General features: G+C 37.1%; 1 long non-coding RNA gene across 2 annotated transcripts; it reads right to left on the reverse strand.

Moving 5' to 3' along the window:
• Positions 1-441: 441 nt before the first annotated feature.
• Positions 442-1,587, reverse strand: LOC101742646 (uncharacterized). Of its 2 annotated transcripts, none has more exons than XR_001139882.4 (2): positions 1,175-1,587; positions 442-738 (listed from the first exon to the last, which is right to left on the reverse strand). It is a non-coding gene; the product is annotated as an uncharacterized LOC101742646 (long non-coding RNA). The 2 variants fall into 2 exon arrangements; XR_002430998.3 differs by having other exon boundaries at positions 1,187-1,527.
• Positions 1,588-11,041: the final 9,454 nt, after the last annotated feature.

Below are 11,041 nucleotides of genomic sequence, written 5' to 3' on the forward strand. Positions count from 1 at the left end.
ATGCTAAGGTTTAACCAGAGGGTTACGGGTTAAACCAGAGACGAAATCGAGGTGCTTCTTCGACGGCTGGAGACCACTGCGTTGGATTTTGGACTTGCGATCAATCGTGATAAGACCAAAATGATGATCGATGATTGGTTTCTTTTGTAAGAATAACTTTCTAATTATTAAAGTATTGTACTGTGGTAAATACATAATTTATTTTAGCTACTGAAATTTCATACATTATATTATATTAATTTTTACATTAAATTAGTGATTTCATTAAAGTATACCGAATTTTGGCTTGGCTATTATATTATGTCGTTCCTATGTTTGTATTTCGTTAAATGACGTACATATTTGACACTTTTCGTATTGAATGTCTATTCCGTGGACTGCAGATTTCGTAACTCGTTGAATCTCAATTAAAATAAGGATTTTAAAGAATAAAAAAACAAAAATCTTTAAATTGTTTATTCAACTAAACTCGTGCAAGCATACAGGAAACCTATTCTCGTTGTCCTCAACATTGTATTTCAGATACAAAGCCCTTAGACCCAGAAGGGCTACGAATAATAACACGGACCATACCAATATGTACCTTAATTCCACTTGATAAGAGTCGAGACGGTATCTTGAATTTTTCATGTACATCGATCGTTTCAAACGAGAAAGTTTACCCTTTTTTTTTTGATTAAACATTTAGAAGCTTTGTGTTGAGTTTTCGAAATTTAAACATGTTTTTTATTCTGGATTCTGTAACAAGGAGTTTGAATTAATAAAATTGCCCTTGCCATCCTTTAAATTAGAACAAAGGACATTTTTATAAGGTACACTATTGATATTAATAACGTGGTAGTTTATAGCCTCTTGTTATAGGCACATATTTTTAACAGCTTACAAATTCATAGGAAATACAACCGAAATATCTGAAAGGTAGAGCCACAAATGGATTTGTGTGACGAAATCCTACACACTGCGTTGTGTGGGATTGCTAAGTGTGCTCGTGACGATATATCTTACCACCCCTATCTGTGGTACGAATGAAGGGAATTGGGGAAGGAAGGGAAAAAATGGCAAGTGGATAACAGTGAAGGTTTTTTTAGGATAATACTTTGCAAAGGGGTCATCAAATTTGATGATCAGCCACAGAGTCTATCTATAATTGTAGACGCGCCGACTTCACATATACCTGTTCATGTACCTTCCGGCTTCATGTAAAGCAAATATAAGGACCTCAGGATCACTACGGTGATCACTATTGCCCCAGTCCAAGCCACGATGTTACAGAACTGGATTTCGATCGGGGACCACTCCTCTTGCCTGCAAGGCGACCGTAGCTGCAAACATTTCCTCAACTGTCTTTTACGTGTCACCACTTTGTTACTTCTCTTCCAATGTCTGTTAAGGAAATCTGGCATATTTCGACATTATTGACATTGTCAGGAAATGGTTTTGGGGTTTTATTGTAGCGTTACATTTCTTTTTTGGTTTTAGTGCATTTTTGAACTGTCAGATATGTCAATTCCGAAGTGTGTCAAATTCGAGACGCTTTTTGGAGCGTAAGAAGGTTTTAGTTTTGTACCAAATTTTAGGTTCGTAACTTAAAATAGTCCTGAAACCATTTGAAGCAATTGAAATTTACGTAATTTTAAGGTAAAATATGTGGCAAATACTTCAAAAAGTCAACTTAATGTTGATAATATTTCAAGGTTTGTGGTTTTATGTTTCTTAATTTAACCAGTTTACCAAATTTACCAATTTATTTATTGTTTATTAAATTTACTATTTGGGCTAATCCGATTTTAATTATCAAGTAATAAGTTGAAACTATAAATTCTTGTTCATAACCAATCATTTTCACAATATTATTTACAGAAATTAAGTGAATTTCTAAACGAATGAAACCCATAATTGAGGCATTATCGACGCATAATGGTAATTACGTGTGAAAATAAATATTACAAGTTATTTTTTGTAGTGAAAGAAAGTATTTTTGCCAAATGGTCCTTGACATACCTGGAACGGTTCGACTACTGTGGAAACACACGGGGGCATTCCGCACAAGTATCTTACAGACGAATACACACTTATTCCTATTAACGTACGGTTCGAAATCAAAGATACAACAACATAATTCAGTTTGTGTTTGGATGTTTGCGATGCAGCCCGCGGCAGTCTTATTCGTTTCGGTTTCGGAACACGAACGTTATCGTAACAAATTACTGGCTGAATAGCCAATGTCCCGCTGCCTCGATACGTTTCTGACATCTGTCAACATTGTGCATGATTGTTTCGGAGGGAAAATCTATATTGCATTAGAATAAATATGTAGAATCCTGATAGGGACAATTGCATAGAAGTAAGTGAAATGCACCTTCAAAGATTAGTTCACGGCCATCTCTAGACATGATCGCTTATTGATATGATTTCCCTTTTTTTAGTGTATACCATTCGGCGCATTTTTTCATATTTTATTGTTATATCTGTATGGGTCACTACCCATTTGACAGTGAGGGTGGCAACTGGTAGTCACGTTGTGATGTCTATGATTCCCTCTGAATTCGAATTCAGCCGGAGCTCTCAATTTCTTAGATTAACGGTCATTCCATTTTGAACGCATGGAAATAGACAGGATAATTGAGTCGACTATTATCAAAGCCGGCAATCTGACTTTTGGACAATTATTGGTAAATCAGAAAAACGAATTATTGAGTTTGTATTCCATTGGCAGTCACAAAACTCTTTGGAACGACATCTTAGATAAATAACAGGTTAACTATTAACCTTTATTTAATGCAGGTTTTGAACCGTATTCTTTGAAGGAGACGAATAAATTCAAATCAATCTGTATTGACATATCAATAAATTTTTTTTGTCCAAATGCACAGATTGCCACCTTTGATAATAGACGATTCAATTGTAAGCGAGTCACAGATTTAAAACGAAAACGTCCAGTCTAGTGTTTATTTAAAAAAAATAGTACTTGTTGCAAGACTGGATCAGTTGTATCATTCGATACTAGCGCGCACGGATATATTAAATAGGCACCATCGACCCACTCAGTTTCTCGCCGGATCTTCTTAGTGAGTCTCGATTCCTATTCGGTGGTAGCTTCAGCAAAGCTCTTGCTAAAGCAGATGTTAGCAAATCCTTTTAGGCTGAGTCCTGTTAGCTCGCCCACCAATCAAGGCGAGGCCAGAATAGCCCCTGAAGGCTAAAAAGGTACCGACCGATATTCCGGTTTCACATTTAGCAATTGGGCTTTCTATGTCGTTTGCTGGTATAGTGGGAATATATGCTGGTAGGAAAAACAAATTATTATATCCATTCATAGGAAAAATCAGTTGCCTCAGTTGTGGTTGAGACTGGCACAGATTATCACTACCTTTTTAGTTTCTCTGTACCCAGTGAACATAATGCGAAGTATGTTCACGCTTGTTCACGACTGGCATCCTGTTGGCGTGCATTTACATTGTTAATGCCATGTCTAAGGCTTTATAAATTCTATGAAAGCTAGAACGATTTTACAATCCTTGCGCTGACCCGAGGCCGCGATGTAGTCTGCATTGTTTAGATGTTTTCTTGTCCTTCACTGGCGACAGAACGCATTACGCATGTAATACATACAGTGCAGAACGTGTGAAATTTGTTTATTAAAATTATTATTTTCGCACTCATTTTTTTGCGAACTAAATAATTGAGAAACAGTGAAGATAATATCTAGCTGGTTTCATAATAGGGTCAATGTCCTCCGACGTGTCAGAGGTGGAACGCGTCAGCGAGAATGGCGATCTACCGGTTGATCACTATCCTCGTTGTTCTGAATCAAATCAGCTGTTTTTTTTTCCTATCTAACCTGGTAGCCTTGAGAGGCTATATTTGCGTAGCCCTAGCGTGTAGGTGAGCTCACGGGGCTAAAACCAGAAGGCGTTGCTAACATTAGTCCTAGCAAGAGCAGTGCTTCGCAGAATCTACCAGCGGATCGGAAACGCGACCCACGGAAAAGATCAGGCGAGAAACTCAACGGGCTGTGTCTATAGATTGGTTTAGAAGAGACAATGGTAATCGGTCAGCTGTTTCAAAGCTGCTATAGTTATATATAAGTGTCACGCATACGTGTCGGATGCGACAGCTAAGTAGCACTTCGAAAATGTTTTGAGGTGGGTGGCGCATTTACGTTGTAGATGTCTATGGGCTCCAGTAACCACTTAACACCAGGTGGGCTGTGAGCTCGTCCATCCATCTAAGCAATAAAAAAAAAAATTAAAGAATTCAAAAAACGGTTTAAACAAATATATATATAATAGCTATAAGGAAATAAAGGTAATGTTAGTAAAACTAGCTGCGTGTCTAATTGTGCAAAAGGCGGGTAGATCACGATTAAGTCGACAAAAAGCAAGGTCGGGCCGTGGGAAGTGCATAAAATCAGCGAACTAGTTCGTGTAATGCAAATCCCGTAGATGTAAATACGCAACGGGTCCTGAGATTTGAAAATATAAAAAAAATCTCGACCGGTGATTGATTTTACCATGTTTTTTTAGCCTGGTATGTAGGTATGTATGAATAAATGATATATGAATGATAAATGATAAAATAATTTTATAACTTCGCCCTGTTAGCCTGACCGATACCAACAGGATAAAAAAAGAGATGAGATTAATTGTTTTTAATTGCATTTAATATTATTTTACGTGTTCGTGAAATATGAAGTTATCAAAATGGCAAGTTACAAGCTAACTCTGAGCAAGTAATAAAGTTTTGTATTGTTTTTCTTTCGTTTATATATATGCATTACTTATATTTGGGCTTACGAGAGTCCGTTCTATTTATACGCTGTTTATTCAAGTACGATTTACAAACTTCAATGTATTATAATGATATTCAGTAAGTTCTCCGTTACAATTTCACTTTCGCTGCGACCGACGACAATCAAGTCAAGGTTGCTCCTTTCACGAATTTTATGTTTGACTCTCAACTTAACTTTACAATTCAAACAATGGGTGTTAGTACATGAGTATAGTATTTTTTATTGATTTAGATGGAACGATTTGTAATCGCAAGCCTCGCGTGATCCTGTTGTGTGAGATTAGTTTGTCGCGAAGATCGTAAAAGGTATTGTTGAGGTATTTTATGGTCACATGCTGCACGTGTAGCTAAAAAGCTTTTTTACTATAGACGCTTTTATAATAAGTTGGTATATAAGCCGGATTTCATTTTTATTATAAAAATAATAAAAAAGAAAATCAATTTCGACGAATAAATCGAGAATATCACCTATATAATTGAAGTCAATTAAATATGCATTACTAAGGATATAAATTTAAAACAATTCGTATGACGATACATATTACAAGTATGCTATGTACAGATGCTATGTACTGGTGGTAGGACCTCTTGTGACTCCGCACGGGCAGGTACCACCCTGACTATTTCTGCCGTGAAGCAGTAATGCGTTTCGGATATAAGGCGGCCGTTGTAACTATACTGAGACCTTAGAACTAATATCTCAAGGTGGGTGGCGGCATTTACGTTATAGATATCTATGGGCTCCAGTAATCACTTAATAGCAGCTCTTCCACCCACCTAAGAAATAAATATAAAAAAGTTATCAATGTCAGAAAGCAACATGATACCAGTCAGTCGACAGCGCACTGACATTGCCACAGTCGACGTAACTTGCAAATAAAGAATAAATCCATTCAATTTCAAGCTCAATAGATGTATGAACGCCCATATGAACGGATTTTATAGATTATAGGAGTTAGAAGGGCGCTGCGTGTTGGCTCGCGTTGCTCCGGGGACAAGGTCGACGGTGTCCGGTTATGGTTCAATCATTAAAAACATTTAATATTAAGTAATACGCATTGTGTGGTCTCCCCACTGGGTTTCTCGCCGGATCTTCTCAGTAAGTCGCGTTTCCAATCCGATGGTAGATTCTGCAAAGCACTGCCCTTGCTAGGGCCAGTGTTAGCAACACTTCCGGTTTGAGCCCCGTGAGCTCACCTACATGTTGTGTCGTCTAGTAAAAGTCGAGACTAGAAGGACAATGGTGGTATGCCTTGTGAGCCCGCGCGTTTATAACGAAGCAGTAATGCGTTTGATGCATTTGATTGTGCAGATTTGAGAAGCGTTTCTACTATAGAATGGAAACCCGCCTGGCCCAACGGCTAAAATGCTAGGACCCTACAATACTAAATCGCGGCCTGGTCGAAAAAAAAAACGAGAAGTGAGACTTATATGTCATGTCTTAAATGTGGCGTTGTCTATGGGCTCTCGTAACCAATCAACACTAGATGGATCTTCAACTTGTCTACCCGTCTAAACAAAAAAATGGGCAATATTTTTTTTTAAGACTCTAAGCGGTTTCTTGTGTAGTTTTTTTGTAAATATCATTTGTTTACGGAAAAATTATCTTAAGAATGATCACAGAGATATTTATAATATATCGAATCTTTAGAATCGAAGTCGCTTAATCCAAAATTATTGTTTTTTTTGGTAAACGCCAAAAAAAACGTAATTGAAGAATTGTAATTTTTCAGTTTTGATTTTAACACTTTAATCCTTAAATTTACTAAAGATTTTAAAGAGGCCGAAAGTGTAGGTACTCTATCCTTTTCTAAATAAAGACATTTTTAATTTAAAAATATTGTTAAATAAATAAGTAGTTCAAAGTATAAAAATCATTTTCTTAAATTTTTTTGTTAAGCCACTTTAATTCTGAAGTTGCAATATACATACATACATATATACATACATAACTATATGGGAACCAGTTACAGCGTAAAATTTTTAGATCATTTAAATGTAATGCTAAACATAATTTTAATCAACAACTGTTTAAAATCTTAGAAAGAACTACATTAAAAATATTCTCACGATATTTAAATGCGAGTTTACCTGTAACGTATCTGTTTTGTGGCCTTCAAAATGTCACTAACCATAAATAATACGCGAACAAATCAATAATAATTATATTAACATTAAAAATTAGTATTCAGATATAGATTAATATAACAAAGGAGGTTAACGCTGTAGTGCTCTGAACTGCTACGACAATTAAGAAAATAGGTGGGGTCGGCACAGCTAATTTTTCTCTACCATTCTCTTCTATCAGCCGTCATCTCAACACTCACTCCTTTCTCTCTCATATCGTCATTCACACACTCCATCCATGTCTTCTTCGGTCGACCTCTTCCCCCTCTACCTTACACTACCATTTCCATAAATCTCCAAGTCACATGCATCTTCTCTCTACGCATCACATGTCCATACCACGCTAACCGTCCGCTCTTTAATTTGTTAATTACCGGGGCTACTTTGACACTTCCTCTGATATACTCATTCCTTATCATGCCCATTCTTGTCACTCAACACATCCATCTCAACATTCGCATCTCTACCGCATGCACTACCACCTACAATAACTACTCTTCTTCAACCCGTGTTCACCCAATGCTGAGTGTAGGTCTCCTCGAATGCACACCATTCTCTTCGGTCTCTTGCCTTTCTCATCCAATCTTTACCAACTACTTTGACCAGGTCATCGGTCCACCTCGTTGGCTGTCTGCCCACGTTACGACGTCCAGTACGAGGTCTCCACTCCAGTACTTTTGTGCCCCACCGATTGTCAGTGCGACGGCATATGTGGCCGGCCCACTTCCACTTTTTCCGAGCAATCACTTTGGCTATGTCAGTCAAACCAGTTCTTCTGCGGATTTCGGTATTGCGCATTTTATCCCGTAGAGAAACAATGACAATAACTACATTCGTGAATAAATTTTTTTGTGCTCTAAATTGATGGGTGTGTGTGACAAGAAGTAAAAAAGCTATCCGACAGTAAACCATAAAAGCTCTGAACAGCTTATCTACAGAATCGTAGAGAGGTCGTCCGTTGTACTGGAACATCAAACGATGCGACTATGGGTTCAAGTCGCGTAGGCAGATACCACTTTTTTTCTTCCTTTGTTTTTTTTCCAACATATTCGCTGGTAGCCTAAGGGGATATTGCGGCTTCTTGAGGAGATACCACTCAATCTCTCGGCGGCACAGCCGGGGCTGCTGCGAGTCGGCGACTGTGATACCCAAACTTATTCTAACCCTGCCTATTTCTGCCGTGAAGCAGTAATGCGTTTCGGTTTGAAAGGTGGGGCAGCCGTTGTAACTATGCTGAGGACTTAGAACTCATATCTCAAGGTGGGTGGCGGCGTTTACGTTGTGGATGTCTATGGGCTACGGTAAACACTTAACACCAGGTGGGCTGTGAACTCGTCCACCCATATATGCAATAAAAAAAACATCTGGGCAAAATAAAACTAGAAAAATAAATAGTGAAGTGAGTCAGCATCCCTAATTAATTTTTGCTAGATATTGCAGTGATACCTCGTGCCGGAGCGGTGTCGTGTGTTGACAAGACAAGGCCACATGATTCCGGTTTTATTTGACTCATTTTAATTTAATAACAAATATTTTGTTTTAACAGGGATTACAGCGTATGCCTATTTCTGCCGTGAAGCAGTAATCCGTTTCGGTTTGAAGGGTGGAGCAGCCGTTGTAACTATACTGAGACCTTAGAACTCATATCTCAAGGTGGGTGGCGGCATTCACGTTGGAGATGCTTATGGGCTCCAGTAACCACTCAACAGCAGGTGGGCTGTGAGCTCATCCACCAATCTATGTAATAAAAATAAATGTTGCTGTCTTTGTATTCAGTACCGAGAAAAGGCAGACGAGAAAATTTTAACTTGAGGTCATTGACTGCTGAGATTAGCAGCAGTACAATTTAGTAACCACTCACCATCAGGTGGGCCGTATGCTCGTCTGGCTACACGGCAAATAAAACAAAACAAAAATAAATCAAATACTTTTAGGTATGTAGGTAACCTGTTAAATAATATGTCATTGTGCCCCCGTATGTGTGTGTATGTGTGTATTTAAATTACCTACTGACGTGTATTTGATAAAGAATAGTATTATTTTATTGAAATTTGAAACTATTAAAATAGGACATACAGATTTCAAAACTGTAACCTTAGTAGACAATATTTTATATCTGAATAAATATATTGCTTAATATAAAAATGTACATGCATAAAATTGAATGAGATATCTATATTATTATATTCATGTTGCCTTACTGCATCGAAAATTTTTGAGGTTACCTTATTAAGAAGTGTTAAAATTTTTAGCTATTTTAATCTACTATAAAATTATAGTTATTAAATAAGTACATTTTTTTAAACCTTACTTTTTAATGTGTTACAGATTTACAGTACTTTAAAAATTCATTCGGAATTGGAAGATTGGGAACGATGTCAAAGGAAGTTTTAAACTACGACTTACGCTAATGGAGCAATGTTGAACAGTTATTGTTTCTCTCCTTACCGATTTTTTAGTAGACTAAAGAGCTATTCCAGCAATAAAAATATCCAAAATAACCACCTAAGCAATAAAAAAAAAATAAAAAAAATTAAAAAAACCGCATTTGCTCTGACAGTAAAAAAATCAGTTGAATCAGATGAATTTGTACAATCGCAGTATTTTCCAGAATGTACTATCGTCCTCAGTACTCGATGATTGTTTTGATGAGATGAATCTGGCAATATTAAAAATAAGATGTAAAGCGCGCGAAATCATAACGTTTGCACAACACATACTCAAACCGTGGTGATATTAGTGGTGGTATCCCAAAGCAAAACTTTGGAACACAGCGTACTTGTTATAAGTGTCGCTCATCTACCCATCTAAGCAATAAATAAAAAAAAAAACTTGCTAGAAAATCAGTGGGTCGTGTCATCAATCATCAACAATTAAAATGACCTCACCATGAGATATGGTGTATAAGTCTTAGTTTTCAGAACTAGCTGATGGCTGATGAAACTGGCAGATACGGTTGGTCCGAGCTGTAAACAGGAATAGATTACAACACCGCGGCAGAAATAGACAGAGGGCGGTACCTACCCGTGCAGGCCCTGTGTGACGCCCTTACTCCAGTAAACACTTCATATTTCCCTCGCCGATCCTCGGAATAGGGACCGGAAAAAATCCATATCTCGTCTCGATTGGTGCGATGTTGCGCGTAGGTCTACGGATTAGCGAAAGACCAAAGAAACTATGAATGAATTTTGTGATGTCTCTAAAAGACTTTCCTAGGAGAAAGTAGTGTAAATAACAGTTTGTCCTTGAGAGAAATCGACGTACACTTTTGTGTTTACTTTGATTAGAATAAGGTACGAATTCTGGACAAATTACTGTAGCGTGTTTCCATAAGAAAAAAGTCATAATCATCAATGTCTTCAAATATTCGAATGATCAGAAAAAATGTGTCGCTGAATGTATTTTTTTTGCATTGCAACCCGATATGATGTTATTGTCGGAAATAGTTTTTTTTTTCTTTACAAAACGTGCTAAAAGGATGCGTAACAGTTTTTTTTTTAAATTACTTACGAATATCGAATGTTGACTGTCGTCTTTTACCGCATTTTCATAGGAAATTACGTACACTACATCTAATGCATCACAGCACAATTCGTTTCCAGTATCTCGAGCTACTATGTGTTTCCTGAGACATTTTTTTAGGCCACCGATCACTCACGGACGCTCGTGCGTTTCGATAAAACCCTAACAAGACTTATCTGTGGATATTTTAAAGTTATTTTGTCCCAAAGATCCAAATCGTGTAAATCGAAGAGAGGAATCAAAACATACACATACATACATTCTCAGTTATAGGTGGAAAGTTATACAATCAAAATGCAGTTCACAAAAATTTACTTTTAAAAATGATAACGAACACAAAAAACACTGCAAATATAGTTATTGACATAGATTTAAAAAAAAATCTTTTATTTCAGACTATAGACCACGAAAATGACAAAACTATTGGGATTCTTAAGCTCTTGACTATCATTTTTAAATTCCGGTATTGGGATGTTGTTCCATGTTCCGGAAATATTAAATCCAGATCAATTCACGCTCAAAACCCAGTGAAAACTTTATAATTAATATAATAACAAGTATGGGGGGGAGTTTAAATAGTAGTGTGTGCCCCGCGGCGTAC

The sequence above is a fragment of the Bombyx mori genome, chromosome 12, assembly GCF_030269925.1.
Source record: "Bombyx mori chromosome 12, ASM3026992v2".
Lineage (NCBI taxonomy): Eukaryota > Metazoa > Arthropoda > Insecta > Lepidoptera > Bombycidae > Bombyx > Bombyx mori.